The following is a 27,641-nucleotide window of genomic DNA, read 5'->3' as shown; positions in this document are numbered from 1 at the left end:
TACTTTTAGGAAATAGACATCTAGTTATTCAATGATTGTTACTTCTAATTCAGTCTCAAAATTTAGCAGCTATACCCCTCTTCTGGTGTCATGAGTTAAGTGAGGAAAACATTTCTTTCTCCCTTGCTTAAGCTGTCCAGATGCACCTAAAGTATATACATTAGCAGATTTTATGAGGATTGCCTGCTATTTAAACTATAAATTGCTGTTGTCATAAATATTTTCTGAGTATTCTATGTATTACTCACCTTCTTCTACAATAAGTAGTCTTAAGCAATCCTTCATTACCAAGAAAAAATAGAATAAAAATCTTCAAACTAATTTTTACGAAGAGAGGGGTTTTGGGATGGGTTTTTTGTTTGTTTGGGTTTTGTGGCTTTTGTGGTGGTTTTTTTTGTTGTTTACATAACACTGTGTAACAATTATGTGTAATAGCCACATAATAGTTAATCAGAAGCAATCGTTTTAGGATCTTCTTCCAGCATATTTAAGTCTGACAGCTTTATAAATTAACTACAGTTATGTTAGGATAATAGGTTTTTTTTTCCTCCTTCACAAAACCATGGAAATTCACAGTTGAAGCTGATAGCTCGTCTTTATTACGCTGCTGCATTTCTATCTAAGGGAGATGTGATACATTAAGTACTCATTTCATCCAATTTTTGAGCTCAGCAGATGATTAATCTTGAAAAGTAGAATGGACATTTGGGTGGGGCATTGACTAGGATGCAGATGACATGAATGACTTTCAGGACTTAGAGACTGACTATACATCTTAGGGAAGGATGTTTTACTCCTCTGTAGAGTACTTCCCCTCCTCCTTCTGCTTAGGTTCTCAGCTTCCGGGACTGCCCCCCAATCTAGAGCTGAGCACAATATAGCCTTTTTTCAAAGGGAGTGAATGAGATGCAAAGGAAGTAATACACGTTAATAATGACACCATCTATAATAGCATCAGTAGTTACACACATTAAGAAAAGAGATTGTTAGTCAAATTTGGTTATCAATAACACAGAAATGGAATTAACACTGAATTTATTTGGTTTTGGACTGTTGAAATGGTATTTGAGCTGATTTCTAGTGAAACATCAAACTTGGAAAAAGCTAAATCTGATGTATTGCTCCTAATGATGGTGTGTGAGTGAAAAGTGGCGTAAAAGTCTCTAAAGATATTTTTTCTTTGCACTTTATATTGTTCTTTTAAAAAGGTAGCTAGTGCTGTGTTTTAGCAACATCACTGCTCCCAGACTTTGAGAAAATCGGATGTGCAGTATTCCTAAAGCCTAGTTCTGAGAGATAACATCACTCTATCAAAAATGAGAGAAGCGAAAGGGAAATTAGAATGAAGCTTGTCCAGACACCAAGGTGGTAAAAGATAAAAGAGATCCTCAAGGCTTTACTAACTTTTCAAGAAAAAAAAAAGACATAATTAGAAAATAGTGATATATATACAAAATCCATGAAGAAGCATTTTGTCTTCTGAAATGCAAACATGAAGCCAGAAAATAGCCAAACATACGACACTTTGAGTGGTCCCAGTCTAATTTTCACTCACATTTTGGTGCTTGTTGGAGCAGCCTAGTTTATATCCATGTTCCTGACCTAGTCAGGGCTAAGTCAGATGTAAAAGCCTTTTAAGGCCTTAAAAGAAGGCTTGTGTGTGCTTAACTTTTAATACCTAAACTCTTTCATTATCTTGTCCTTCCAGAAAACACCATGTACCAACTAAATTTCCTTTTGCTAACATGCACGCAGCAACCTAATATTGTGCAGTGCCTTGGTGTCTATCTCACATCTAGCCACATTAGGATCTAGAAAGAAGATACCTTCCAGGTTAGCAACTTTGGTTTAGTCTGTTAGATGACTCCTGAGCAAGCCTAACTCTACCTTTTTATTTGTCATAACCAAAGAATAAATTATTTATTTGTGATGTTAACATTCTTGACCTGGGATGTTAACATTCTTGACCTGACTGATTGGATTTTAACCCACCCTCTCCTTTTGCTACAGTAATAAACATTTGTTATTTCTTCAGTATATTACTAGATAAAGGACAAGGTTTGAAAAATGTGGTTCATAAAAGATGTTGACTTAGTAGGACTGTAATGCATACAAATTCTAGATATAACTTGAATAACTCAGTTTCCCAGCAGAAAATTGCATGCTATGAAGAATTCATTCCCTTTCATCAGAATAATATTTTATGCTTTATCAATCTGTAAGCAAGCAAATATACCTTAATTGGTTTGATGAAATCAGTTTTCTCTGTACAACTTTTGACTTTGCAGGATAAATGTTTTCTGGGAAGGTGAAAGAGGAAAGAGTTTGGTCCAGCAGCCCATTGATTAGGATATTCACCTTGGAGGTAGGTAGTTAAGTTTCAGTCCCTGTCACAAATAATATTTATGCACTTGCACAAGCCAGAACACCTTCAGTAAAACTGACTAAGACTGTTCCAAAATCTGCTCTTCAGAGACGCAAGAAATCCTATCCAGTCTCTTGAAGGAGATGTTTGAACACAGGGTCTATACTTTAAACCACAACGGGAAGTATTTAACAGGTCTTACTGATTTTTAAATGAACCGATTTTTCCCAGTGGTGCATTTTGTAGCAATGAACAGGACTGGTTCAGGGCCTCTCCTAAGAAAGAAGTTATGTATCTTTGAACTCAGGAAACACAAAGCTCAGCTTTGGGTATTTAACTCTTTTTAAGGGGCTGCTATGCTCGTTGATATTTTTTTCTAGGATGCAGAAGGTTTGGATTTCCAGCAATCTGGTGTGGACTGTATGGAGATCCTAGACAGTATTTTGGATTGCAGATTTCACTAAATGGTAAGTTTGCTCACATTGGGGTCTGCGAAGATGAGACTGTGCCTTCCATCTGAAACTAATATCTAACTTCTTTGGTAGAATGGCCAGTACAAAAAGTACAGTTAAAAAATAAATGAAATCATGCACTTGTACAAAAATTATACTGCTATGAGTTTAAAAACAAAAGTCTTTCTTTCCCTGAAGGACTCCTGAGGTGTTTTCACATGCCAGTGGAACCAAGACTTTGCAACAAATATCATAAAAAAGCAAAGACAGAGCCACCTGTTTCAAATAGCCAACAGCTTACTAGAAGAAGGCTGAAAGGCAGGTATTCATTTGGGGTGCTGTGCTGGTTTAACCTCAGCTGGCTGCCAGCTGCCCACCCAGCTGCTCCCTCACTCCCCCTCCTCAACAGGACAGAGGGAGAAAATAGGATGAAAAATCTCATGGGCTGAGATAAAGACACAGAGATTGATTGCCAGTTACCATCATGGGCAAAATACGTTTGACTTGCAGAAAATTAATCTTATTTATTGACGATTAAAATAGATTTGGGTAGTGAGAAACAAAGGTGAAAGGGTTAAAACACCACCTTCCTCCTACATTTCCCAGGCTGAACTTCATTCCTTCACTGCCAGCTCATCTGCTCTCCCCCTCCCTTGAGCAGTGCAGTGGGGTGGGGGTTGTGGTCAGTCCATAACAGTCCCTCTCTGTCACTCCTTCCTCCTCACATTTTTTTTTGCCCTTTCTTAAATACACTTTCCCAGAGGTGCTACCAGCTTGGCTGATGGACTCAGCTGTGTTCTGCAGTGGGTCTGTTGCAGAGATGGCTGGAACTGGCTGTCCCCAGTGTGGGGCAGCTCCTGACATCTTCCCACAGAAGCCACCCCTGCAGCTCCCCTGTGCCATCACCTGGGCACCAGCATCCAGTACAGATGCAAATAATTGAGCTGAAAGACCCTGGCATAGCTTGGGTGGAGCAAGAGTTTGAATCAGCCTCTTACAGATGACCATGATGCCTGATGCATTCCTGGGCCTTGTGGATTTGGGGACACACAGCTGCCTGTCATGGACCTTTAGAAGATGTTTTTTCTTTAACCTTTCTCTCTATCTTTCTGTGAATTACCCTTTTAGTACTTACCTAACACAATGGATATGGAGGGATGATACATTTGATAGGGAAATACGAAATCACTGACATTAGTAATATTCTTAATTTCAAGATTAAGATTGGGAAAGCTGTCTTGGCTGTCTTAATTAATTCTCCCAATTCACAGGGAAAATGAAGTGCTAAATACTGTCTAAAAATCTGTAATGCATGGGGATGTAATCAAAGGAAGTGAAGGGAAAATGTGATTCTTCTGGCATTTCTATGATCTTTTTATAAACTGGCTTGTATCATTATTTTTAATCTTCCCTTCGAATTTCTAGGTTTTGGGGCATTGTGATGAGAGTGCATATCCTCAGTTTGTCTGGTTAAATTTATATTACTTGTTTATTACCTACGCTGTCTGAGCATCAGTTACTTCCTTGGGTTTCTAATTGGAAAAACAATATACTTTAAAATGTAATTTGTTAATGATGTCTAATGCTTTAATGAAGAAACAATCAATACAAAGTCCAGGTTCAGTGTCGAAATTTTGCTTCCAAGAGTAAAAATGCAATTCTCTTTCTGTGGCAACACCATTTCTTCCTTTATCAAATTCTATTGTTTTATGCTAGTAAGCAAAAAAATATTTTCTGATATATTTTAAACCTAGTTTATTTCAGAAACCCAGACAAAAGAACTGAAGGGGGGTGTGTGTGTGGGGGGGGGTGGTGGTGGTGGTGGTTTCAAGAATTTGATAACTGATGGGGTAATGTGCATTAATGGTAATTACTACTCAAATTGGATTGAAATTGAGTTGAAAATCTTTCCTTTTATTTGTGATACCCCTCCCAGTCACTGACAGAGGTGTAAGTGGTGAACTGCCTCAGTGAAGCTCTATGGAAGCTTTGAGCAGTGGGGACTGTGCTATGCCATTCTATGTTGCACCTTTGCAATTTCTTTAAGATCTACAACATTTTATTATCTTTCAAGTTAAGTAGAACATTACTAATTGAAGCTCAATGTGGGTTTGGAAACATGATGAGACAAATCTTTATTTAGTGTAATTTGGCATAGCATCCTGCTAAAACACTGTTGGTTCCCTGAAGCTAAATTGAGTGCTTTACCAAAACCATTAAGTAAAAAAAGCTACCGTATTACCAACAGATCATGTTCAGCTAATACTGTCTCTTTATTAGGGTGTTGATTTTTGAAAGCCTAATATGATAGCATAAAAGCTAAATGATAACATAAAAAGCCTATAATAACATAAAGGTAATGACTTTTTTGTTAAAGAAAACATGAGATTGTTGCAGCCTGGTACAGCACAACTGATTGCAAGTCACGGGCATTTCTGTACCAACGAGACATCAGAAGAATTTATTCACTGATTTTTAGTCTAAGGGCTCCAGGACATACTTCCAGACTTGACATTTTATCTGGCTATTTCAGCAAAGAAAGCAGTATTTGGCTATCACAGATACCTGAACCAGTGTGGCACACCTGGGAGCTGTATGTGGGCATTGGATACTCCTGGTTTAACTTCTTCAAGGAAATATAATAGGAAAAAAATGAAAAAACCCACTTAAACTGAATAGTTCGCTTTCACTTGCAGCTTTCCAAACACTAACTGACCTTTGAAAATAACAAAGACCTGAGGTGCCCAAGATTGCATATACCACCACAGAGGAGATGCTTGCACTTAACAGTGTAATTTTTGTCTCTCCAATATGTCATATCCTTAACAGGGTCATTCCTGTTCCCAATGCCCTTGTCATGCCTGTCCCATGTACAAGCCCTTGTATAGAGTAAATGCTGTTCCCCAGGGTTAGCACCAGCTGCTGGGCCAGCCAAAGTCAAAGGGATCTCCACGGTGGCTCAGTGACAATCCTTCAATAAGGTGTCAAGTCCATGCTCTAGATAAGGCAGCTGTCTGACATTCAGGGCTACAGGCTGCCCCCAGGCGAGTAAAGACATTTATTTAATACAAAATGTAAGCAAAATGGATAGCTACAGCTATCTCCCGTTCTTGTCACAACTATAGCTCTACAAGGTTCCTACACTAGGGTCTGAGTAGCTTCTGCAGGAGGTATTATTGACAGCTTTTGCTACTAAGACGTACAAGTAGAATTAAAAATTACATTGCTAATATTGAAATATGTGTGTTTATCTTATAAATGCACACATGTTGTTTTGTATGTAATGTTCCTAAGTTTTTGTTTATGCCTATGTGTAAACGCATGTGCTTTTCAACAATTTTCATATCTTCCCAAAGAAGGTCAATTTGTTCCATTGGGAGACATTATTTTACCTAATTTATTCTGGCTTTGTCTTTTGGGGGAAAAATCCAGAAACTCTGTATGTGTGTGTGTGCATGTGCGCATGTGGTGTAGTTCCTTTAAGCTAGTTCAGAGCAGGGGCGAAAGACAGAATTTTACTAAGCTCCAAGAAGGCAAGATTATAAATTTTCTACCTGTTTTGAAAGATAGCTTATAAATAAATTAGTACCTTTTTCTCTTACTTATAAGGAACATTTCTTTAAAATGTTGCTTAATTCAAAAATCATGGAATTTTCACGTTAGTGTTTTTACTCCCTTGAATGGTATTATGAAGCAGACACTGAATATTACAGTAAAATAAGTTGTTCAGAATCCACATTTGCTAATTTGCAGTGCTAATTTTGAGGATCAGGGTGACTGCAGCTTAACAGATGTGGTTCTGTAGCCATGTTGCTGTAGCCAGCCAGGTTCCCTATCTACCATCGAAAATGGAAGATCTCCCTCAGTGCAGGTCTCAAGGGAGTTGTTTGGCATGACACTGTCAATGAGTGCTTAGGGACTCCTTAGTGCATGCATCATTGATTTAAAAGACAGTTATAGCTCCTCTGGAATCATTTGGTCTATCCCCATAAATACACCCTTAGGGATGCTAGTGCATGCATTACTGGAACAATAGTGTGTAATAGCTGTTTGTTCAGTTTTACACAGCTGATACTGTAGTTGAAGGTGTCATTTGATCTTTAGACAAAGGTAGCTGGAGAATTATTTTACAGTTCCAGCACAGAAAGCAGTGGTAGCCTCCTTTTTGTAAGGCTAAACTCTATATTATCTTAAATCCTGAAAAACCTTAATGACAAAATCCCAGTGAAAATGAGATAAAATGTACTGGGTTGGGGCAATTCGCTTTGATTGAAGGAATTGTCTTTTTTTCCCCTCCCTCTTCAGATTGTTGAAGGGCTTTCTGTGAGTTCATCCTGTCCTTTGTCCATGTTCTCAGCTAATAATTCTGTCTCTGTTTGTGTCCACATATGATTTGTTTTATGGGGTTTTATTTTTTTGCTATGGACTATATACTTTTATTTTAGAGATAGTAAAGATGCCAGATTGCTGTTTTTGAGTATTACATTAACCACATTTTGAAATGTAATATGCCATGAAGTACTTAGCTGCAGGAAATCAGTGTTGATTTCAGGAGAAAACAAATGAAATCTCAATTCTTATTGTAAATAATAGAAGCTAGTGCAGAAGAAGCGTGAAGACAGGTGTCTGACATTCACCTCTACAAGACATGGGGAGCTTATGCAACATTTATGGCCTTATATCAATATAAAAGTAAAAGCAAAACTTACTAATGAACACTTATTTGGGCAGACCAAAGGATATCTTCATCCAATGCTCGAGACAGTTGATCTCAGACTTCCTTCCCCTTCATGTCTTGTTCTAGTCCCCTTCTTGTCACCTTACACTGGTGGTGTGGTTTAACCCTAGCCAGCAACTAAGCACCACACAGTTGTTCGCTTGCTCACTCCCCCCACAGTGGGATGGGGAAGAGAACTGGAGAAAAGGTAAAACTCACGGGTTGAGATAAAAACAATTTAATAGGACAGAAAAGGAAGAAAATAATAATAATAATGATAAAAGAATATACAGAACAAGTGATGCACAGTGTAATTGCTCACCACCCTCTGACCGGTGCCCAGCCAGTTCCCAGGCAGCAGCTGTGCCCTCCACGGCCAACTCCCTCCATTTTTTTCGTTCAGCATTACATCATATGGTATGGAATAACCCTTTGGCCAGTTTGGGCCAGCTGTCCTGGCTCTGTCCCCTCCCAGCTTCTTGTGCACCTGGCAGGGCAGTGTGAGAAGCTGAAAAGTCATTGACTTAGTGTAAGCATTGCACCCGTTATTCTTCAACCCTCAGCAACCCCACAACGGAAGGGTCCTCCGAGAGACTGGGCAAAGTAGACAGCTGTTTGATTTCCTCCATCTCCAAAGCAGCTATACCCAAAGCCCACCGGTACCCTTTTGGGTCCTGAGGTAGTCTATGCCAAAGATGCACGGAGCCTCTGAGCCAGTCACAATGGGGTGCTTTTGCCACTCGTTTCCAGTTAGGCTCACTTTGGCCTCCAATACAGTTAGCTGTTGGGATCCCCCTGTCACTCCAGAAATACAGACGGGTTCTGCCCCTTTATAGCTTGATGGCATTAGGGTACACTGTGCACCGGTGTCTACTCAAGCTTTATACTCCTGCGGGTCTGATGTACCAGGCCATCAAATACATACAGTCCAATAAACCTGGTTGTCCTCTTCCTCTGCCTGGCTGAAGGCAGGGCCCCTCTAGTCCTGGTAATAGTATTCGTTACTCACTTCTTGTAAATAAGAATCAGAAATTCCTTCATTAAGATCGGAAGTCGAATCAGCTCTTCTACTCTGTCTGGGGAGCTGCCCACTGGAAACTGGAGCAACAATTTTCCTGGAAGAGCCCTATTTTGTAATTGGTTTTCCTTGTAATTCACGTACTCGTGCCTCTAGGGTTGAGGTAGGTTTTCCATCCCACTTCCTCATGTCCTCTCCGTGGTCACTCAGGTAAAACCACAGCATGGCCCATGGTGTGTACCCACTATATCCTCTCTTTTGAGCAGTGGAATGCTCAAGGAGAAAAGGTAAAGAGTGTAATTATTAATAGTTTCCAAAAGATGGTTCCCGAAGTACGGAGATGACGGCAATGCTGAGTGCAACTACCAGATCAGTCTCACAACTGGTGATTTTATCATATCATAAGCCAGCGTATCACAGTACAGCAAAATGATAACCTTAATCCAGCCCCCAGAGGTGATAAACAGAAGAATAGGGAGCATATGCAGCAAGTAAAGTATTACATAACACCACTCTGAGAACAAATAAATCAACATTGCGACCAGTGACTATTAACCTAACAACGAATGCTCACAACAAATTTGTTTTAACATGCTCTGGTCAGATCTGTCATTATCTCAAGCCTTTGAACCCCACATTGGGCACCAAAAAGGACTGTCGTGGTTTAACCCTAGCCAGCAACTAAGCACCAAACAGCTGCTTGCTCACTCCCCTCCAATGAGATGAGGGAGAGAATCGGACAAAAGGTAAAACTCACGGGTTGAGATAAAAGCATTTTAATAGGACAGAAAAGGAAGAAAATAATAATAATAACGATAAAAGAATATACAGAACAAGCGATGTACAATGCAATTGCCCACCACCCTCTGACCAGTGCCCAGCCAGTTCCTGGGCAGCGGCCATGCCCCCCATGGCCAACTCCCTCCATTTTTTTTTTGTTCAGCATGATGTCATATGGTATGGAATAACCCTTTGGCCAGTTTGGGTCAGCTGTCCTGGCTGTGTCCCCTCCCAGCTTCTTGTGCACCTGGCAGGGCAGTGTGAGAAGTTGAAAAGTCTTTGACTTAGTGTAAGCATTGCTCAACAGCAACTAAAACATCAGTGTGTTATCAACATTGTTCTCATCCTAAATCCAAAACATATTACTACACCAGCTACTAGGAAGAAAATTAACTCTATCCCAGCCAAAACCAGGACAATTGGTTGCAATACATAATGCTTACAATATTGCTTTCAAAAAGGGTTTTCTTCTATAACATAGAAAAAGAAAGTAAAGATATGTCTCACAGCTCTGTGTTGACCAATTACATATTTTTTTCCCTGACTATCAGTATTAGGAATAAATGTCCAGGTTGTGTATATATTTAAAATATTATTATTCCATTTACCACTGAAAAGAAACAGTAATTAATACAGAAGAAAACCAAAGCCTATTATTTTTTTACCACCTGAACACATGACTATTTAAAAAAAAAAACACCACACCCCCTCCTCAACTACCCTGAACAAGAAAGCATTTTTTTAGCAGTTTCACCCTGTGGACATAATGGGTGTAACTGCAATGTGTTGTGATGAAATGAAAGGAAGAGGTTTTGCCTGTACATCTGTGCAATTCCATGGACCGAAGGATTTGTCCTCCATCAATTTGGTGTGAGCGCAAAGTCAGACTAATTAGGTTACAAAGGGAAAACCTTATTCATTTATGCCAGGCAAACACTTGTCATATAACCAAGATGTCTTTCAGTCCTTGGTATTCACATGACATCAAGTAGAAATTATACTGATACCTCGTAATTTACTTTATAGCAACGTGTAATAACCAACCTTTGAAAGCTTGGTTGGCTTTGGAAGAGAAAAATTAAGAGGATATGATACAGGCTATTAAAATTAGAGCAGGACAGAGAACAAGAACGTCTTTGCTGTCTAAGCATTCTGATGGATCTGAGATGAAATTAATGAGGAAAAGAAGTTAAGATTTCTTAAGCTTAGCTGTGCTTTGACTGAAGTGCCTATTTCCCAACACTGAGTCCACCTGCCACATAACAGCAGCATCCATATTATTAAGCTCTCTTTCCCCCAAAACAGATCAGTCTCACCCAAACTGACCACTGGGAAAGTCTATGGCCAGGGCTAACTCCTGCACATCGCATAGAAGTTGTTTGGGACCATGCCGGTTGGGCAAGCCAAAAATCATGCCATGGACCCTTTTATCAGTTCCTTGACACTGTTAATCTCACCAGTGTAGACATACACTACATGTGCCAAAAAAATCTATACCATAGCCCAGTTGTCTCTGAATTAATGAGATATGATGCTCCCATATGATCAACAGTGGGATTTTTTCTCAATGTATACCTTCATTCCCTGGGCCAGTGCAGGAAGGAAAAAGGCACCCCGTGAGCAGTGCTGGGCTTGTTTCACAGAAGGTCTGCCACTAACAGGAATTAACATGTACAGTAAGGGCACTATATGCACACCAAGACTTCTACTCAGACTTTTCCTCAGGAAGTAGTTTTCATGAAGGAAGAAAAATAATGATGTAATACTGTATGCATTCAGAGAATTGTTTTAATGCTTTCTAATTTGGCTAGTGTAGCATTTGCCTGCTTTTAATTACCCAGACTGGAAACTAAGTGGGGGAATCAACATCTTTTTTTATTTATCATGATAATAACATAGTGAAATAGCATCTGTTATTGGTGCCTAAGACAAAAAAAGAAATATGATATGTTGTTTTGAAATTTTTTACTTAAAAATTTTATGGCTAAAAAAGCCTGTTTGCAACAGTTTTCAACGGGTCTTTAATGAAGTCATTGGTGTCACAGGGATATTTCCATATTAGTAAGTTCAGATGTCTAAATCGTCTTCTGTTTGTTTTTTGTGGAGGCTAAATCAAGTAAATAAAAAAGAAGATAAATGTGTAAATAACTGCAGGGAGGAGAACATTAAACTATGAAAAAATAAAACCTTTAAGATTTTTCTAACCTGGGGTTCACCTGCCAGAAATCACATTGACACTAATTACATTACTGATTCAAAAGAATGAGATGGATTCTAAATCATCACTAACAAAGTTATGATAATTAATTAGCCAGGTGTTGAGAATAATAAGCTTTCTTGCCACTCTTATTGTGTTTGGGCTCCCTGAAAATGGAATCCAAGGAGAAAATCAGTTAAATAAAAGAAATACAAAGTAATAGAGTTGCTCTAATCTAGCTTTAACTTTCTAATTAGATCTTTAAAGTCTTCACTGTAATGCAATACTTTTCTTACGTAGGTAGGTGATATTTCCCTGAAAAGCAAAAGTCTTTGTAAGTAATATATGCATTATTACAGCAGTGGGACAACAAAAGTACCATAGCTGCCTACTAGCGCAAAATAATGAGATTTAAGTGTCACATCAAGGTTATATAGGTATTATTGATTAATAACACTTCACTTTTTTTTCCATAAATATGCCATTTTCAGCAGCATTTTAAGAGTCTGTATAGACTTTCTTAAGGCATTATGCATCTAAAAGCAAAACACACCATTCTTTTTGCTTTATACAAAGTGATTTTTGAACAGGGAAGAACAAATTTAACCTTACTGAATCCAGTTCTGCTGACATTATACAAGTAATTGTCTCAGTGAAATCTAAATTGCTTTCCATGAGAGGATGGGCCAGCCAGGATTAAAAAAATGAAAATATTAGACATAAACTCAAAACTTTGTTAAAGTTTTAGGTATACTTTCAGCACCTATAATTTTTGTAAGAATTCATGAACCAGAAGGAAGAAAAGTTGACTGCTGTATCATATTAACTATGTATTTGAAGACAAAAACCAGGAACAGAAGAATAACATAATCATTAAAAAAAATAACATCTTTTAGAACACTTATAAAATAATGGCCTTTTTTATCCTTCTGTCAGCAGCTTCCAAATATTATTAACCATGTAAAGAAAGGCATATAATAAAATGCAGTCACCTGAGAAAATGTTTTAGGTTGAATTAGTTTTGATATTTTCTATTAAAATTAGAAGGACTATGAGAGGTCAAACTATTGGGAGAGATATTTTGGCATCAGATTCCCTGTGTAAACAACCGTAACTGTTGAAGTCCACAGATCAATCCTCTTTTGCATCACTCAAAAGTCTAGGTATTATTTCTATGCTAGAAATTTTGGGTTTGATCTTAATGAGAATATATATATTTTTGAATTTTGTGAATTTTGTATGCTTGAATTGCTCTGGACCAGTTTAGGCATGGAAGTAAATATCTATTAACAACCTGTTTTTGAAAAGTAGTGATTGATGGCTGATACCACTGGTTCTGATAGCCATATTTGATATCTTCAAGTGTGGTTTTTCAGTACTTAAGTGTTTTTTAATACCTGATTATCTAGAAGCTGCAGTACTCAGCACTATTAACAGCTATTCATAATGTAAGTCTAGATAGAGATAGCCAGCACGTGCAACTGAAGTGATATAAAGCAGGGAATCAAAGCTTTTTTGGGCCTTTTACTACAAATATCACAGGTCCAATTATAGGTTTGCTCAACATACTAATTCTAAACATTGGTTTATCTTTCTTTTGGCTAAAGTATATCTGATTCTAATGAGTTCAGGATTTTGCTGTCAATATTCATGGTCTATGTTGCATGTTGGTATTCCCATTGAAGAAGATTGTCTTTGCTGCATCTGAATTTAGAATACCAAGCACCAACTTCTTCCAATATGCAATATGAACCAAAAAGCCATTATTACACTCACCTAAGGTGGAGAGACCGTGCATGGAAAAATAATCCTCAATTTTGTCCTGCAAAACTTCATTCTTCCAAGTAGTTCTGCTGGAGAGGCATCTTTTGTAAGCCTCATTTCATTTTTTCTGGGCTGTCAGATGTAGTGATTGAATTTGTTTCACATTGTCATGGTTTAACCCCATCCGGAAACTAACACACACAGCACACACATTCACAAACATTCTGCTTTCTAAATTACTCTGTTTATTTAAACTACCAGGTTTTTGAATTTACACTCAAAAAAATTCAACATATTTCATACTCCCTCCAAATGCAAGCTGAATTCAGCCATAGAAGATCTCTCAATTTTTGCAAAACTACTAGTACTAATCATATCCGGCTGCTTCATGCAGCATGAGGACTGCTGACAGAAGCAAGCAAAATTCCATGTACATTTGTGTTTCTTTTATTATACTAATGCAAAGTATATCATGAATTTCAGTACAATCCATACCTATGGATTTTGTGAATGTTTGTCTGCTTTGAGTTTGGGTTTATTTGTCTTTCAGATAAACCTCAGGATCCCTGGATAGGAAAGAAACATAGAATATATAGAAATTGAATTTATGAAGTGATCTTCAAGAGATATTTAACCTCAGCATCATGCTACCATACAGTATGTCACTTTAATTAGGCTGCAGGAATTTAAACTTTAAGAAATGTACCAGATGACTGGGTCAGAGCATTTCTGAATGATATAATAATTAGCGAGAAAGAAGCAAACAATTGTAATTAATAATTTACCTTTCCTCTCTTTTGGACTTGGGGAATATCCACCAGATTGCAATTTTTTAAATTTAAGATAAGGTTTATTTCAAGAAAAATGTGACTGACAGATTTTCTTTCCTGGCTGTTTGTGAATATGAGAGAGTGACAAGGGAAGAAAAAGGAATGGGATAGATGAGACACAAATATCTCAGGGCAATAATTTATACCATACAGTAATTTATATTAATAATTAATTGATTTTTTAATAATTGATGTAAAGTAATTTTACCATGGTATTTACCACACAAGTTTAATAGCAAAGTAAGTTCAGCCACTTGTGTTGCAATTCAGCCTCTGAGAAACCTTTGCCTCTGAAAGTCATGCTCTCTATACATAGTAGAAAGAAAGTTAAGGAATTCAAAGTGAGATTCACAACAATCACCTAGAGGAGTCAGGATGCTTGGAGCTATCCAGCAAAAGTCTTTATTTGAAATAAATCAGGAGACACAAATTGCTAGCCAACAGATATTCCTAAGGAAATCTTTTTGTTGATTTGTCATAAGAAGTCTAGGTAGCTTAGGGTATGTAACAATACCTTCTCTACACCCACTTATTCTTTTTAAATATTCCTGTCTCCAGGGGAATTTTTGTATTTCTTTTATGTGACACTCTGCATGTGAGGATATAGGAAATCCAGGTTCAGGTACCACTGGGGCATGGTAGGACAGCCAAACTCCTACCTGGTAGGGTATGATGGCCAAGTGGTTGTCACCTAGCAATTGTGTTATCCAGAAGCTATGTCTTTATGAGAAACAAATTAAAACTTTATTGATTCAGAATGAACAAATGCAGAAGTGTAGGGGTTTTGGCGGTCCCTTTGGAGAGGGAGAGACTTAGAGGGACAAATGCATTGGCCTGCCCTATCTGAAAGAATCCTTAAACCCAAGAAAAGAATCTCAGAGCTCTTCCACTGTCAATGAGTGCTTTAGTTACCAGACTGTTCTACAAAATACATTGTCACCATTTTTTTCCTGAAGTTTTGAAATTCTAGTCACCCTGGAATGTATTACGTGCTGTCTAAGAACAAACACAAAATTAATCTACAGAGAAATTTAGGCAGAAAAATACCTATGGAGCCCCATCCATATGCTAAGTGCCAAGACTGAATCAGCAGGAGAAATACAGATCCCTGAATCAGAAGTGAAGGACCCAAGTTTTGAGGTAAGATGCTGAAATGGAGAGTGGTCTAAATCAAAACTGTGGGCACAGAGATATTTGAGGGTGTTTGTTTGAAAGGCAACCCTAGAGGAAGATCTGAATGTTGAAGGTAAAGCCAGCCTTTACATTGAACTATGCTAAACTTTTGTGATTAAGCATTAAATTCAATAGTATTTTACTGAGAGTATTGTATTAATTAATGTTTTTTTCCTCAGGTTAAATAAAAATGGTACTTGTAATTCTCTGCTAATTAATCTGTGCCCAAGAGAGATGATCTATATTAACTGCTTTCCGGAAGACAATGTTTGTTTTTCTTTGCCATATACTTAAGCAGTCTTTCTACTTTTGTCTCTCTCTTAGGGCATATTCACAAAAAGATAATGCATCTCTACAAATTATTTGGCAGCTGGTGGTAGAATATAATAAGTCCATTAAATTAAGAACCAGCTCACCAATATTATTTTTTTTTTCCAAATTACACTGTAAAAAGAGGAGTAACAGTTTGTGAAGCAGGGGTTTTGCTCACAAACAATTAAGGGCTATGAGAATGGTGGCAGTCTGTGTTCAAGGCCTTAACTACACACAGACAAATGGTTCTCTTTAGTTCTGCTTCACAACAGGAAGTCATTGTTACAGGATAAATGTGCCCAGGGTAAAATGTACTGAATCTCAGCAAACTGATTTGTGAGACATAAAGCTACCTTAGACCCAGTGGAAATTTCAGAGATTATTCAGGGCAAGCTGGAGCAGACAGCAGGCAGTGGTTTTGAGCAAAAAATATAAGAGGGATGTTTCCACTGGAGATGTAGAATTTGTTTCCATAATGACACAATTCTGACATCTGTGGTGCTTTTGTGCTGTCATGCATCTGAAACAACATTGTTGTTTCAAGAGAGAAATACAGACTAACAAAATAAAAAAAAAATTAAATGGACATAAATTAATTCAAAATGTGTTTCAACACAGTATAGTTAGACTATAGTTAGGAAAATATGGTTTGCACACACAGGTAAGCTCACTGAAATTCTTAGATGTTGACAGAATTAGAAATTATGGATTTCCTGAAATGTTTAAGGTTTCAGCTTTCAAAAAATGTCTGTATCTTAAATGATGTTGGTTTTGTTGATTTTAAGTTTTACATGAGCAGCTATAGACCTTGTTGAGAACTTGGGTAATAGAAATTCATATAGTTCTTTCCCAAAATACAAAAAATATATCAGTGTTGGGGTTTAACCCCAGCCATTCACTCACTCCCCTCGGTTGGGATGGAGGAGAGAATTAGAAGAGTAAAAGTGAGAAAACTCAGGGGTTGAGATAAAGACAGTTTAATAGGTAAAGCAAAAGCCGCGCAGGCAAGCAAAGCAAAACCAAGGAATTAATTCACTACTTCCCATCGGCAGGCAGGTGTTCAGCCATCTCCAGGAAAACAGGGCTCCATCACGCATAGCGGTTGCTTGGGAAGACAAGCGCCATCACTCCGAACATCCCCCCCCTTCCTTCTTCTTCCCCCAGCTTTATATGCTGAGCATGACGTCATATGGTATGGAATATCCCTTTGGTCTGTTGGGGTCAGCTGTCCCAGCTGTGTCCCCTCCCAACTTCTTGTGCACCCCCAGCCTACTCGCTGGTGGTGAGAAGCAGAAAAGGCCTTGACTCTGTGTAAGCCCTGCTCAGCAGTAACTAAAACATCCCTGCTTTATCAACACTGTTTCCAGCACAAATCCAAAACACAGCCCCATACTAGCTACTATGAAGAAAATTAACTCTATCCCAGCCCAAACCAGAGCAATCAGTAACTTGAAAAAATACATGAATACAATACAATTTGAATGTATATCCAGAAGACTTTAGGATTGTACATTTCAGGGTTTTCTGATCTGTGGTTTTATTTCAACCCATTATGAAGATACTATCATCATCTGTCATCACCGTCTGCCCCTGCCCAACATGTAATGTCTTTCCAAATTTCAAACGTATGGACACTTCAACTGTCTTTGGTAAGGTCTTGTTTTATGATGCCTGGCTCTAATTACAATGAAGGAATTGCACAGTAGATTTCTAATGATACATAATTTCATTAAATTTCTGGTGAACAAATAGCATAAATCTCTAGTTTTGGTATTCAGGGGAAAAAAAAAAGGTGGGTGGATGGAGCGTATCTGATTCCAGGCAGCTTACACTATATAGCTGTTAGATCATTGCCCTGTGCTTTTAATATTTCATAGTTGATATTCTCCCAAAATACTCCATGTGGAAATGATGTCATATAACAATACCATCAGAACGTAATGAAGGTTACTACTCATATAGTATATTTATGTTGCTAAAGCTCATATCAGTCTTTGCACTGCAGAAAGATGCAAGAAACTGAACAAAGGGAACACTAACATGCCTGTTTTTGTAACCATGCAGTTTGAAGGGATTATTGGAGGCATCTCCAAAAGTAAAATTAAAGGCTGATGGATCAATGCAGCAACCAGATTTTGACCATGAACTGATGTATGTCTGAGAAGACAGACAAGAAAATAATTTTGCACGGGCAAAGTAAGTGTCTCACCTGAAACTTCTACCGAAGCACAGAACCCTCAATCTATTTGAGCACAAAATGCTACAAACCTTCTACATACATGTGGAAGCTTTGCTTTTCTTACCTTACTGTTTTTAAACATATCTGAAAGGTAATTAACAGAATTTGATGAGTTTATTTTTCCCCCTCTGATCAACTAGAAAAGATGTATTTCCACATCAATGACAACCAAACCCTTAAACTCGAGTACTCTGAGGCACAGATACAATTTCACCGGTCATATGGAAAAAAAAGGAAAAAATCAAATGCATAACAATTTTAGCCCCAGTTGTCTTATGGGTTTGTAATTTTCCACCATTCTCTTTTCCCATTTAGAAATTAATTATAGATGTTTAGATAAAAGAAAAGCTAACAGAGTCTTCTTTTCTTACAACTTTCTTGTTGGCAGAAGGAAGAACCAAAGAAGTTGGCTTGGGTTGCGTACAATTTCAAATAATGGGACATTGAAAGAATTAGTGCAAATAATCCAAATATAGTCTCCATGAGCTGCTTGTCCCAGGTTTATTTGACCTCTCCCAGTATCTTCCTTTTCTTTATCAGGTACAAGTGCTATAGCATTGTGTTTAATCGGTACCTATTGTCATTAGCTCTAGTAATTCTTTGTAATGTTATTGATTTATCTTCATTGACTTAGTGTCAATGATGTCCATGATAACTCACAAAGAAATAAAGAATGGCAAATATTTAAAGCAAATGTGTGCTGAATTTTCAGGGTAAAAACCCAGAAGTTTTTGCAATCCATTTTTAGAAATTAATGTTATGAAAAGTAACACTTAATTTCCAGATTGGAAAAGTATTTATATATGTGTTAAGTTCTTTCAAATTTCATGGGATATGCTTTATTCAGCTTGGACTAGTTGTCTTTCTATACTCTTTGGCAATATAGAATAGTTCCCTATTGCATGGAAATGATTGCATGTATCCCTATTGCACATGGTATACACTTACTTAACAAGTTTTTTCTAGCATACTGCTCTAGCAAGAGCTCCATCACAAAGACAGCTGATCCTCCATGTTGTGTCACTTACTTCTGTCTCTGTTATAAGCCTGTGTGCTACATTGTCAGTATTTGAATAGTATAAAAAATATTCTATTTATTTCCCCTAACTTCCATTGCACTGCCTAATTTTTAGTGACCCTGGGATGATCTCTGGCCTCTCTCTCCTTTCCTTCATGAGTCTAGTCATGCAAAGAAGCAGTGCAGGATGTGGCAGTAAGGAAAGGAACTCTGTAACAGTTAGCTGCTGAAATCTACCACGCAACTGAATGTCTCTGTTGTAAACAGGTAAACTGAGACATATGTTTGCAAGTTGGCAGCCTGTAGGGGCATTTTTAGACATGTACTTCTGCTTTACTGGGATCACTTGGCTTGTTCAGCTTGGAGAAGGCTGAGGGGTGACCTCATTGCAGTCTACAACTTCCTCAAGGAGGGCAGCAGAGTGGGGGATGCCGATCTCCACTCTCTGGTGACTGGTGATAGGACATGAGGAAATGGAATGAAGCTGAGTCAGAGGAAGTTCAGACTGGACATTAGGAAAAGATTCTTCACTGAGAGAGAGAGTGGTTGGTCACTGAAACAGGCTTCCCAGGGAAGTGGTCATGGCACCAAGCTTGTCAGAGTTCAAGGAGCATCTGGATGATGCTCTTAGTCATATGATTTAGTTTTGGGTAGTCCTGCAAGGAACAGGGAGTTGGATTTAGTGATCCTTATGGGTCCTTTCCAACTTGAGATATTCTATGATTCTATGATTCTACAAAAAGTGTTCCAGCCATGTTTATACTCATAATTCAAACCAAGTCCTGCTTTGGAATCAAATTTGAAGATATGTATATACTGATAAGTAGCCTCACTCGAATGAGTCCCAACCTTTCCAGAAGCATATTTGATTAAACACAAGTATCTCACCAGCAAGGAAAAAAAAACAGATAGCTAATCAGTATCCTATTTGGAGGACCTGAGACCTCCCAACTTCGCAGAGAATTTAGCTGGTACAGTCCAACACAGGGGTTACATCCCCAAATTCTACTGTGATTGAAATTCTATTGTGCTTTACTTTCTACTATCTATTTTCAGAGTAATGCCTTTGAAATCACCTCTCTGCTACAAAGAACTGGACAGTTAGTATTTCTCAATGAAACCAATTGTAAGATTCAAGTGTTCAAAAGAATTTCAGGCAAAGAAAAATCCCAGGCATGGGAAATTTCACTTAAGTTATGAATAACTAGGAAATGAATTTTATGACAAAATTGGGAATTAAATTGTGAAAATGGGAAGCTGGTTATATTCCAACCTACAAAAAGTCAAAAGCCAGAAATGGAATACAACAGAAGTCTCAGTGAAATTTTTAATTTAACTTTAATGCAATAGATTTTGTGGCAACTAAATACCAGCAAATTACTCACACCGTATGGAGGAACAAGCAGAGTGCACAGAGCTCCTGTCTCCTTTTCAAACTGCCTCCTGCATGGCTTGAGGTATAAGGAAGAGAAAATACTTTGATGCTATCTGAATTGGACAGTGCCAGTACATAATCACTGTTCTATACCATAAAAAGTCCTATGTCTTTCAGAGAGATAGTATCTTTCTCAGTGTCTGGAGATAATGAAGCTCAGGACTACTGGCAATGTGTAGTTAGATCAAGCTGTGAATGTGTTCATTTGAATATAAAATGGGATCTGTATTTGTCTGAGTACCTGACTGCTACAAGCAGAAAAGAGTTGGCCATCCTCTTCCCAATGACTACATTCTCCTGCTCCTCAGGAGATGTGCAGTATGTGTGCTAGTCATTTATTCATTACATTAAGAGGCCCATGGTACATTTGCAGGGAAATACGAAGACCTGTCTGTGTGAAGACTCCTACTACACCCTGAGCTTCTAAGAAGCTGAGGAGTGGAGGCATCAAGGGAATAGCTTTGGGAGCAAATATTACCTTCACATTCACACTTCTTCTAGGTATTACCTTGGAGCTTAGTGCTGGAGGTAGTCTACTTTGACAGAGCTCTATTTACAGTATGAATTTGCGACAAGCTGACATGCACAGACAAATTGGGTCCCAAGAGTGCACCAGACTGACTCTGGGTTAGAAATAAGCCCTTGATTAACTTCTTGTGCTGTTGTCTCCCTTAGTTTACTAGCTTAAAGCAAGATTTCCTCTCAGCTCTGCACAGTTTTCCTCAGCTTCAATGTAATGCTCACTAGCACTGCTGAATTAACAAATGGGATAATACTAGCATAAAGCATAGGATGACATGCTTGAAAACCAGTAATAGAGAACAAAATACTGAAAATGAGATTCAGAATCATGGAACTGGAAAACTTTCTACTTTGACCACAAGGAAACCTTAGTCTTTGGGAGCAAAATAGACATTTTAGGAAAAAAAACCCAAAACCAAAAGCAAAAAAACCCCCAACCCACCCAAAAAGCACACAGTTCAGAACCTTGTTCAACAGGACCATTAACTGAACTAAGGAGGGCTTAATAAACCCAATATGGAAAGCATTACTGCATAAGAACACTATACATCTTTCTCTAGGTTCCCTTTGTTAATATAAAAGGAAGACCCTTGTACAAAAGACATATGCTGATGATTCACAGGTTTCTGGGAATAGCAGTGGACTGTTACCACTGATTAGAACAAATTTTTGAGGCAGAGAGACAGAACTGTCCACAGTTAATCAGGAATTAATACGGTAATGCACTTCCTAGAAGAGGCCGTGTGTCATTTGATTGCCTCTGCAGCATGAGGCATTGGTATATCCAAAGTAAGCTTTATTTAGAACATATGAGACAACCATCAGTGACGGATAGCTGTTTCAGTAATTTCACACAGCAAAGACAAGCAACAGAGCCTCATTGTATTAATCCCCTTAGCAAAAGCAATGCTGGCATCAGAAGATGACACTATCATCAGAAGAAAGGACAGCAAATCCATCAGGTGGTTGTAGTGAAGTCAAAGTAATAGGGGAGAAAACAGAAGACCTGGTAGGTGAAGTATGAAATAGGGAAAAAGTGAGATAGATCTCTAATGGTATCAAAGATATCAAGATCTAATATTGATTTACTCTCAAATGATGCACATGCTTCTTGCAGTGCTTTGTACTTAAATGGGTATCTCTGAGTCCAAACCATGTTACAAATAAGCACATATTTTTCAAATACACCATGGGTGTGTTCCAGCGTCTAGTGCAGTCAAAAAGATTGTGTTTAATGGCTTCACATGAACATGACAGTGTCTCATTTATTTAAGTGCAATAAAGATAGAAACCTGAAAAGAAACTATCAGGAGATAAATTCAAAACAAACAAAATATGTTTTTCTTTCTATATGTAGGTAAGGCAAGGAACTCCTTCCTGCAGGACATTGTGGGTGCTGCATGTTTTCAAAAAGCAGCTGAACAAGTTTGCTGAACAAAATCCATGACAGATCTCTGATTACAAGAACATGACCTGTGATTTAAGAAATCTTTGAACCACAGATGGATGTAATCCAGGATGCTGTTAAATATTGCTACCTACCTGCTTGATTCCTAATGTCTTCTGCAAGTTTCTGTGATTTGCTATCATCAAAGAACGGGTACTATGGCCTTTCATCTGATGTGATGAAGCAGGTTTTAAGTTCCTCTATAACATAAGTGATACCTTCCAAAACATACCAATACCCTAAGACACTATCAATGAGGTCTGTAGTAGACAAAATGACATTCCAACTTGCAATAAGGACAGGGACACATGAAATAATTCTCTAAAGTACTAAGGACTTTCCATAGTTAAGACCATACCAGTTCACCCAAAAAATTAACTCTTTCAATACTGATTGTACTTGCAACAGCATCAAGCCCTTGCTTGCTAACACTGTAACTAAGGAATATGGTATCATACAGTTAACTGTGGAATGCACTAAAGGACAAGAGAAAACCTGGTGGTAAATGTCTGTCAAAGAGAAAAAGAGTAAGAGCTTTCCAGGGCAGAGATTATAATTCTACAGAGATTATTTTGATAGTGCTCCCCAGGTGATTATGATAGCAGAGCCTGTGTTTTTTCCCCAGTGACTGGCCAAAAGAGATTCCTTTTTTTCCTCATTTTTCCTCTGCTATAAAGGAAGGAAGTCTTCCTTTGAAAAAAGTCAGAGCTGGTTGATTTTCTGGTGATGCTTGGTGCTTGGACTACGTGAAGAAGGTACTACCTAGGAGGTAGTGGCAAACTGACTAAGGCACAGAAGCAGTTACTGTGCCTACAACCAAACAAACACTTGCTATGCCAGTTGTTTCTACCAAGAGGGACTCCTACTGTTACAGCACATCTACCATAGTGTGAATATCTGAATTTACTCTTTCCTCATACTTTGGTAATTGCTATTGTATGTCTGACAAACCTTGTATAAGCTGTGAGACCTTGAACTGAGAAACTAGTAGAGTTATAAGAATATACCTAACTGGAATTAATTCTCTAGCTAACTCCGTGTTGCTCTGTGACCAGTCATGCATTCTAGCCAGGCGGCTGCCAGAGCCATATGTCATACCACTTGTATTCATTTTCCTTAATTGATCATAATATTAACTTACAAGTACCTGCTGTAGGTGATGCAGAGGGTAGAGTGTCCTATAACATAAAGTATTGCCCTTCATTGTTGTCCAAGAGGACATGTGGCCTAGAATCACTTCCGTTGGTGTGATGTCCCAGGAAATCTCTGCATATTGTTTTAAAATGACAGTTTTTAACCCTTTCATTTGGAAATTCAAATAAAAATGGAACTACGTCCTTCACTTATCTTTGAAAGGTTAATAATCAAGAGAACTAATAGTGCTTATGTCACACCTTTCAGTTTAAAGCCTTCAGGACAGTACCAGAATTTGAGCTCAGGACTCCACTTTTCTTCTAGAGTAATAGCACCATGTAGGGTATATAGGGTTTCAGATACTCCTTTATATACCTATACAGTATTTGGTAATTTGATTTTTGTTTCTGAGAGATAGTTTCTTTTTCATACTTATTCTTGTTTCTTAGCATCACATTCACCCACAGGCTTGTGCACAGCAGTTCTGTGTCTTTGAAAACATAAATTGAAGAGATGTAACTGTATCTGTTCCATCAATTTTATGAGCTGTGTATAATTAAGAAGGGAGAAGGCCTTTTGGACTGTTCAAAATGTCCTTAATACTATGAAGCTCACACTACTATTTTTAAGTCAATTTTTCATCACTATGAATGCACCAAGGCACTTAATATGGATACTGTAGGGATGGTGTTATCACTTAGGATTATTGTAACTGAAAGGCATAACCTGGGTGGGCTATATCGATCTTCCATGTCCTCCTATGGAAGGAATCCTTCTGTGACTGTTTTCTCTGATGAGGCATTCCCTAGATATCTATTGGCATGACTAGGTCTGTGGTGTAAGGAATGAAAGAAAAATGGTGTTAAAGAAGTTCTTATAATAATAAATCTTGTATGTCTGTGCATTGTCTTTATGAATTCATAATCTAACCTTGATGATTTCAGGTAGTAATTAGGTCAAGCACATTCTTTTGCTCAACTTTTCATCTGAATTCAACTTCTTTTTTATATTTATTAATGTACTTTAAGAGAAAAACTGAAGCTGTTCCTAACACGTGAGGCGAATCTGGTTAGTTATGGATAGCAACTGCTTGGAAGCATGTAATAATACATCAGTAAAATAGCACAACTAGGAGAGCTAGAGTGAGATATAAGAGGATATGAAAGGTGGAGCTGTTTCTGAAGTTTTTTTGTATATGTGGAATACAGGCTGGGCTTTTGGTTTGACACATTATAAATACAACACTGGGAATATTCAGACGTGGTGTTTGCTTTTTATCCATTTGTAATGAAAAATGGAAATGCAAATGAAATTAAAAAAGAAATCAAGCTGCATATTCTGCTGTCCTGTGAGACAGATGAACATGACTTCTGCATTTATTTTATTATGGACACAAAAACCCCAACAAATGAATTCTTTGAATCTTAGAAGTGCTACAGATGGTATTGTAATTCCTTAGACAAATAACACAGTTTTATACATGGCAGACAGTAAATATTGAGTGTCCATACTAGCTCTGCACAATTAATCTTGTTGGTCTGTTCAAATTAAAAGTAGTTCTAGACTCCTCCTCACATCACTCAGATAGCCGTTTGATTACGAAAGATAGAAAAGCATATATTCGTATAGAGATGGATGCAGAATACTAAACCTATGAAGCATAATAGACAGTCTGGTGAGGGGATATTTGCATATGTTGCTTAAGGTCCTTGTCCTGTGAGGTGAAAGATGTTACAGCAGGAGAGGAGGTGCAGTTATGGGTAAAGTATTAGGAGATCACATAACATGGGCAAAAAAGTGGCTTCAGAAATATTTTACACTGTGGCAAACATTGTAATGGAGATGATGGAGATATTAGAGCTCTGAACTTGCCTTGGGGGAAAGATGGCTACCAAAAATCAATGTGATTAAAGAATGACCTGCCAACATCTTGTTTAGTCCTTGCGAAGGAAAAGGCCTTTTCTACATTCTATAAAGTCTTCAGATATGGATCTACATAGTAAGTTATTTGCTTAGCAAGCAAGAAGAATTAGTACTCTACTCTGCAGGTGAATTTTTATTCTGTGTCATGTCTTCAACTGTTATTCACATGTCAGAAATATTCTCACCTTGTAGTGTATAATTAGTAGAACCAAAATGTAATAAAAACCCCAACCAAAACCCCCACAACTACAGGATTTGCATATTTAATTGAAGCATACATATTTAGTGGGACAATGATTTGATCAGTGGCAGGAGGAAATTGATATTATACTCAGGGTATGTAATGTCACCATGACTCTTAACTGAGAGTCTTTAAAGCAAAGTTATGGCTGTAGGAATGCCGGTAGTTTACCTCCTGAATGCTTTAGTTCTAGAAAGAAACTAGTGCTCAAAGACTTTCTTTAGAAAGGATAACTTCACAAGTTGCTTTCTTTAATTTAGACTACCTGGCTTGCCATGAAGGTAAATGTCTAGGATTGTAGACATTTTTATGCTGTATACTAATTACAGTATACTGAGCGAAGTTTGATACACTTAAATTTGTGGGGCTGAGGGTGTCCATGGGACCATGTTGCAACCCAGCACCTTAGAGAGACTTGGGGATATGTTGATGTGCTTCTTCAGCCTTTCTACCTTTGCCAACAGGCTGTAAGGGAGTGATGGGTTGCTCTAAGCATGCTCCTGGTGTGAAACGTCTGGGAGCTGGCACTCTTGGACTTGCCAAGAGATGCTAGGGCGCTTCATCTAGATGAAGCCCTTGCCACCCAGTAAGACTATTCACATGGTTATAAAGAAGAAACTTAATTTTCTCTGTTCAACTCCTAATGAAAAAAGTTTCTCCAGAGAAATTTTCATTCAGCCTATGTTGCATGCATTTAATATAATTAAATTAATAATAATGACTGCTAAGACTGAGTTTTCAAGCTTTGTGGCAATAATTATGATTAAAAATACAAACGAGTATTCATCTGTAAAGCACTGTAAACCAGAGAGAGAGAGAGATAGAGAGACAGAGAGACAGAGAGAAACAGAGATGCTCAGTTCCAAATGGAGATTTGAATTTGCCTGAAAAGGCCAAACATATGGTCTGACATACATGAAGTTTAATCTGATCATCTTGTTTTTCCTAGTTTTTTTTTTCTATGAAATATGTTTAAATATTTAAGTTGAATATTAGCTGAAATTCAGTCTTCAGTGTGGTTTTACTTTGATGGAACACCTGCATACACAGTAAATGCAAAATGATTAACACACCAGAAAAAAGCTGCTTATTGCTCTCTAATGTTGTTATTCTGGGGATATTTTGCAGCAACAAAAAATTGCTGGGGTGGAAGAAGACCTACCCAATGACTTGAGGGTTTAGAATGGAACATTTGTTGAGTTGCTGATCACCATTATGTTGTAGAAAGTTGCAAACATGTTCAGGGAGAAAAGATTTAAATCACTATATGCTTTATGGTAAAAAAAAATCTAATAGACACCCAGCGAGATGACTACATAGCAATTTTAAAACAAATCAAAGGAAATACTTTTTCACACAAAAGTCATGGCTATAGGTGACCAAAATATAAACAGGGGCAAAAATGGATTTTGCAATATGAGTCAATCAACGTGGATTTAATTCGAGTCCAAATAAAAATTCGATCACAAGAAATCCCTATTACTTTGGATTTCTGGAAGTGGTAGCAGCATGTATATCAGGAAAAAAAGTTTATTCTTCATCTTATGTGCTTTTATGTTCATGTATGAACTTACGATCAGTGAGAATAACCAAGCTGTGACAATAAAGTTCATCACACTTTCTTGCTACACAATGTATTTTTTACATGACACTGGTCCAGTTTAATGTTAGGTTATATGATAAAATGCTCTTCTTCGTACACACAAAGAAGCACCGAGGCACAACAGCAAGTGGGGAAACCCAGCCAAAGGGTCCCAGGGCTGCCCTAGGAGAGCCATCAGCTCCTTGTCAGGGATGGTACCCATTACTGTGAGTCAATGGAAGTGGCTCTATGTAGAATCTTTCAGATAGAGGGCAGTTACAGCCTGGTGGTATAGGATTTACTGTAGGATACATCTTGGGATTATACAGGACATTATGGGATGTTTAGGGGAGGAATCAAAGGTGGGGAAAGGGAGGGAGGGATAAAGATGGTTTGGGGGGGAAGAAGGGTGTGAAAATAGAGAGGTAAAGTGATAAAAGGAGCTGATTGTGTGTAAGCAGGTTGCTTGTTGGTACACCTGCCCGGCCATGC

The sequence above is a fragment of the Gavia stellata genome, chromosome 3, assembly GCF_030936135.1.
Source record: "Gavia stellata isolate bGavSte3 chromosome 3, bGavSte3.hap2, whole genome shotgun sequence".
NCBI lineage: Eukaryota > Metazoa > Chordata > Aves > Gaviiformes > Gaviidae > Gavia > Gavia stellata.
Note: the sequence above shows the minus strand (reverse complement) of the source record.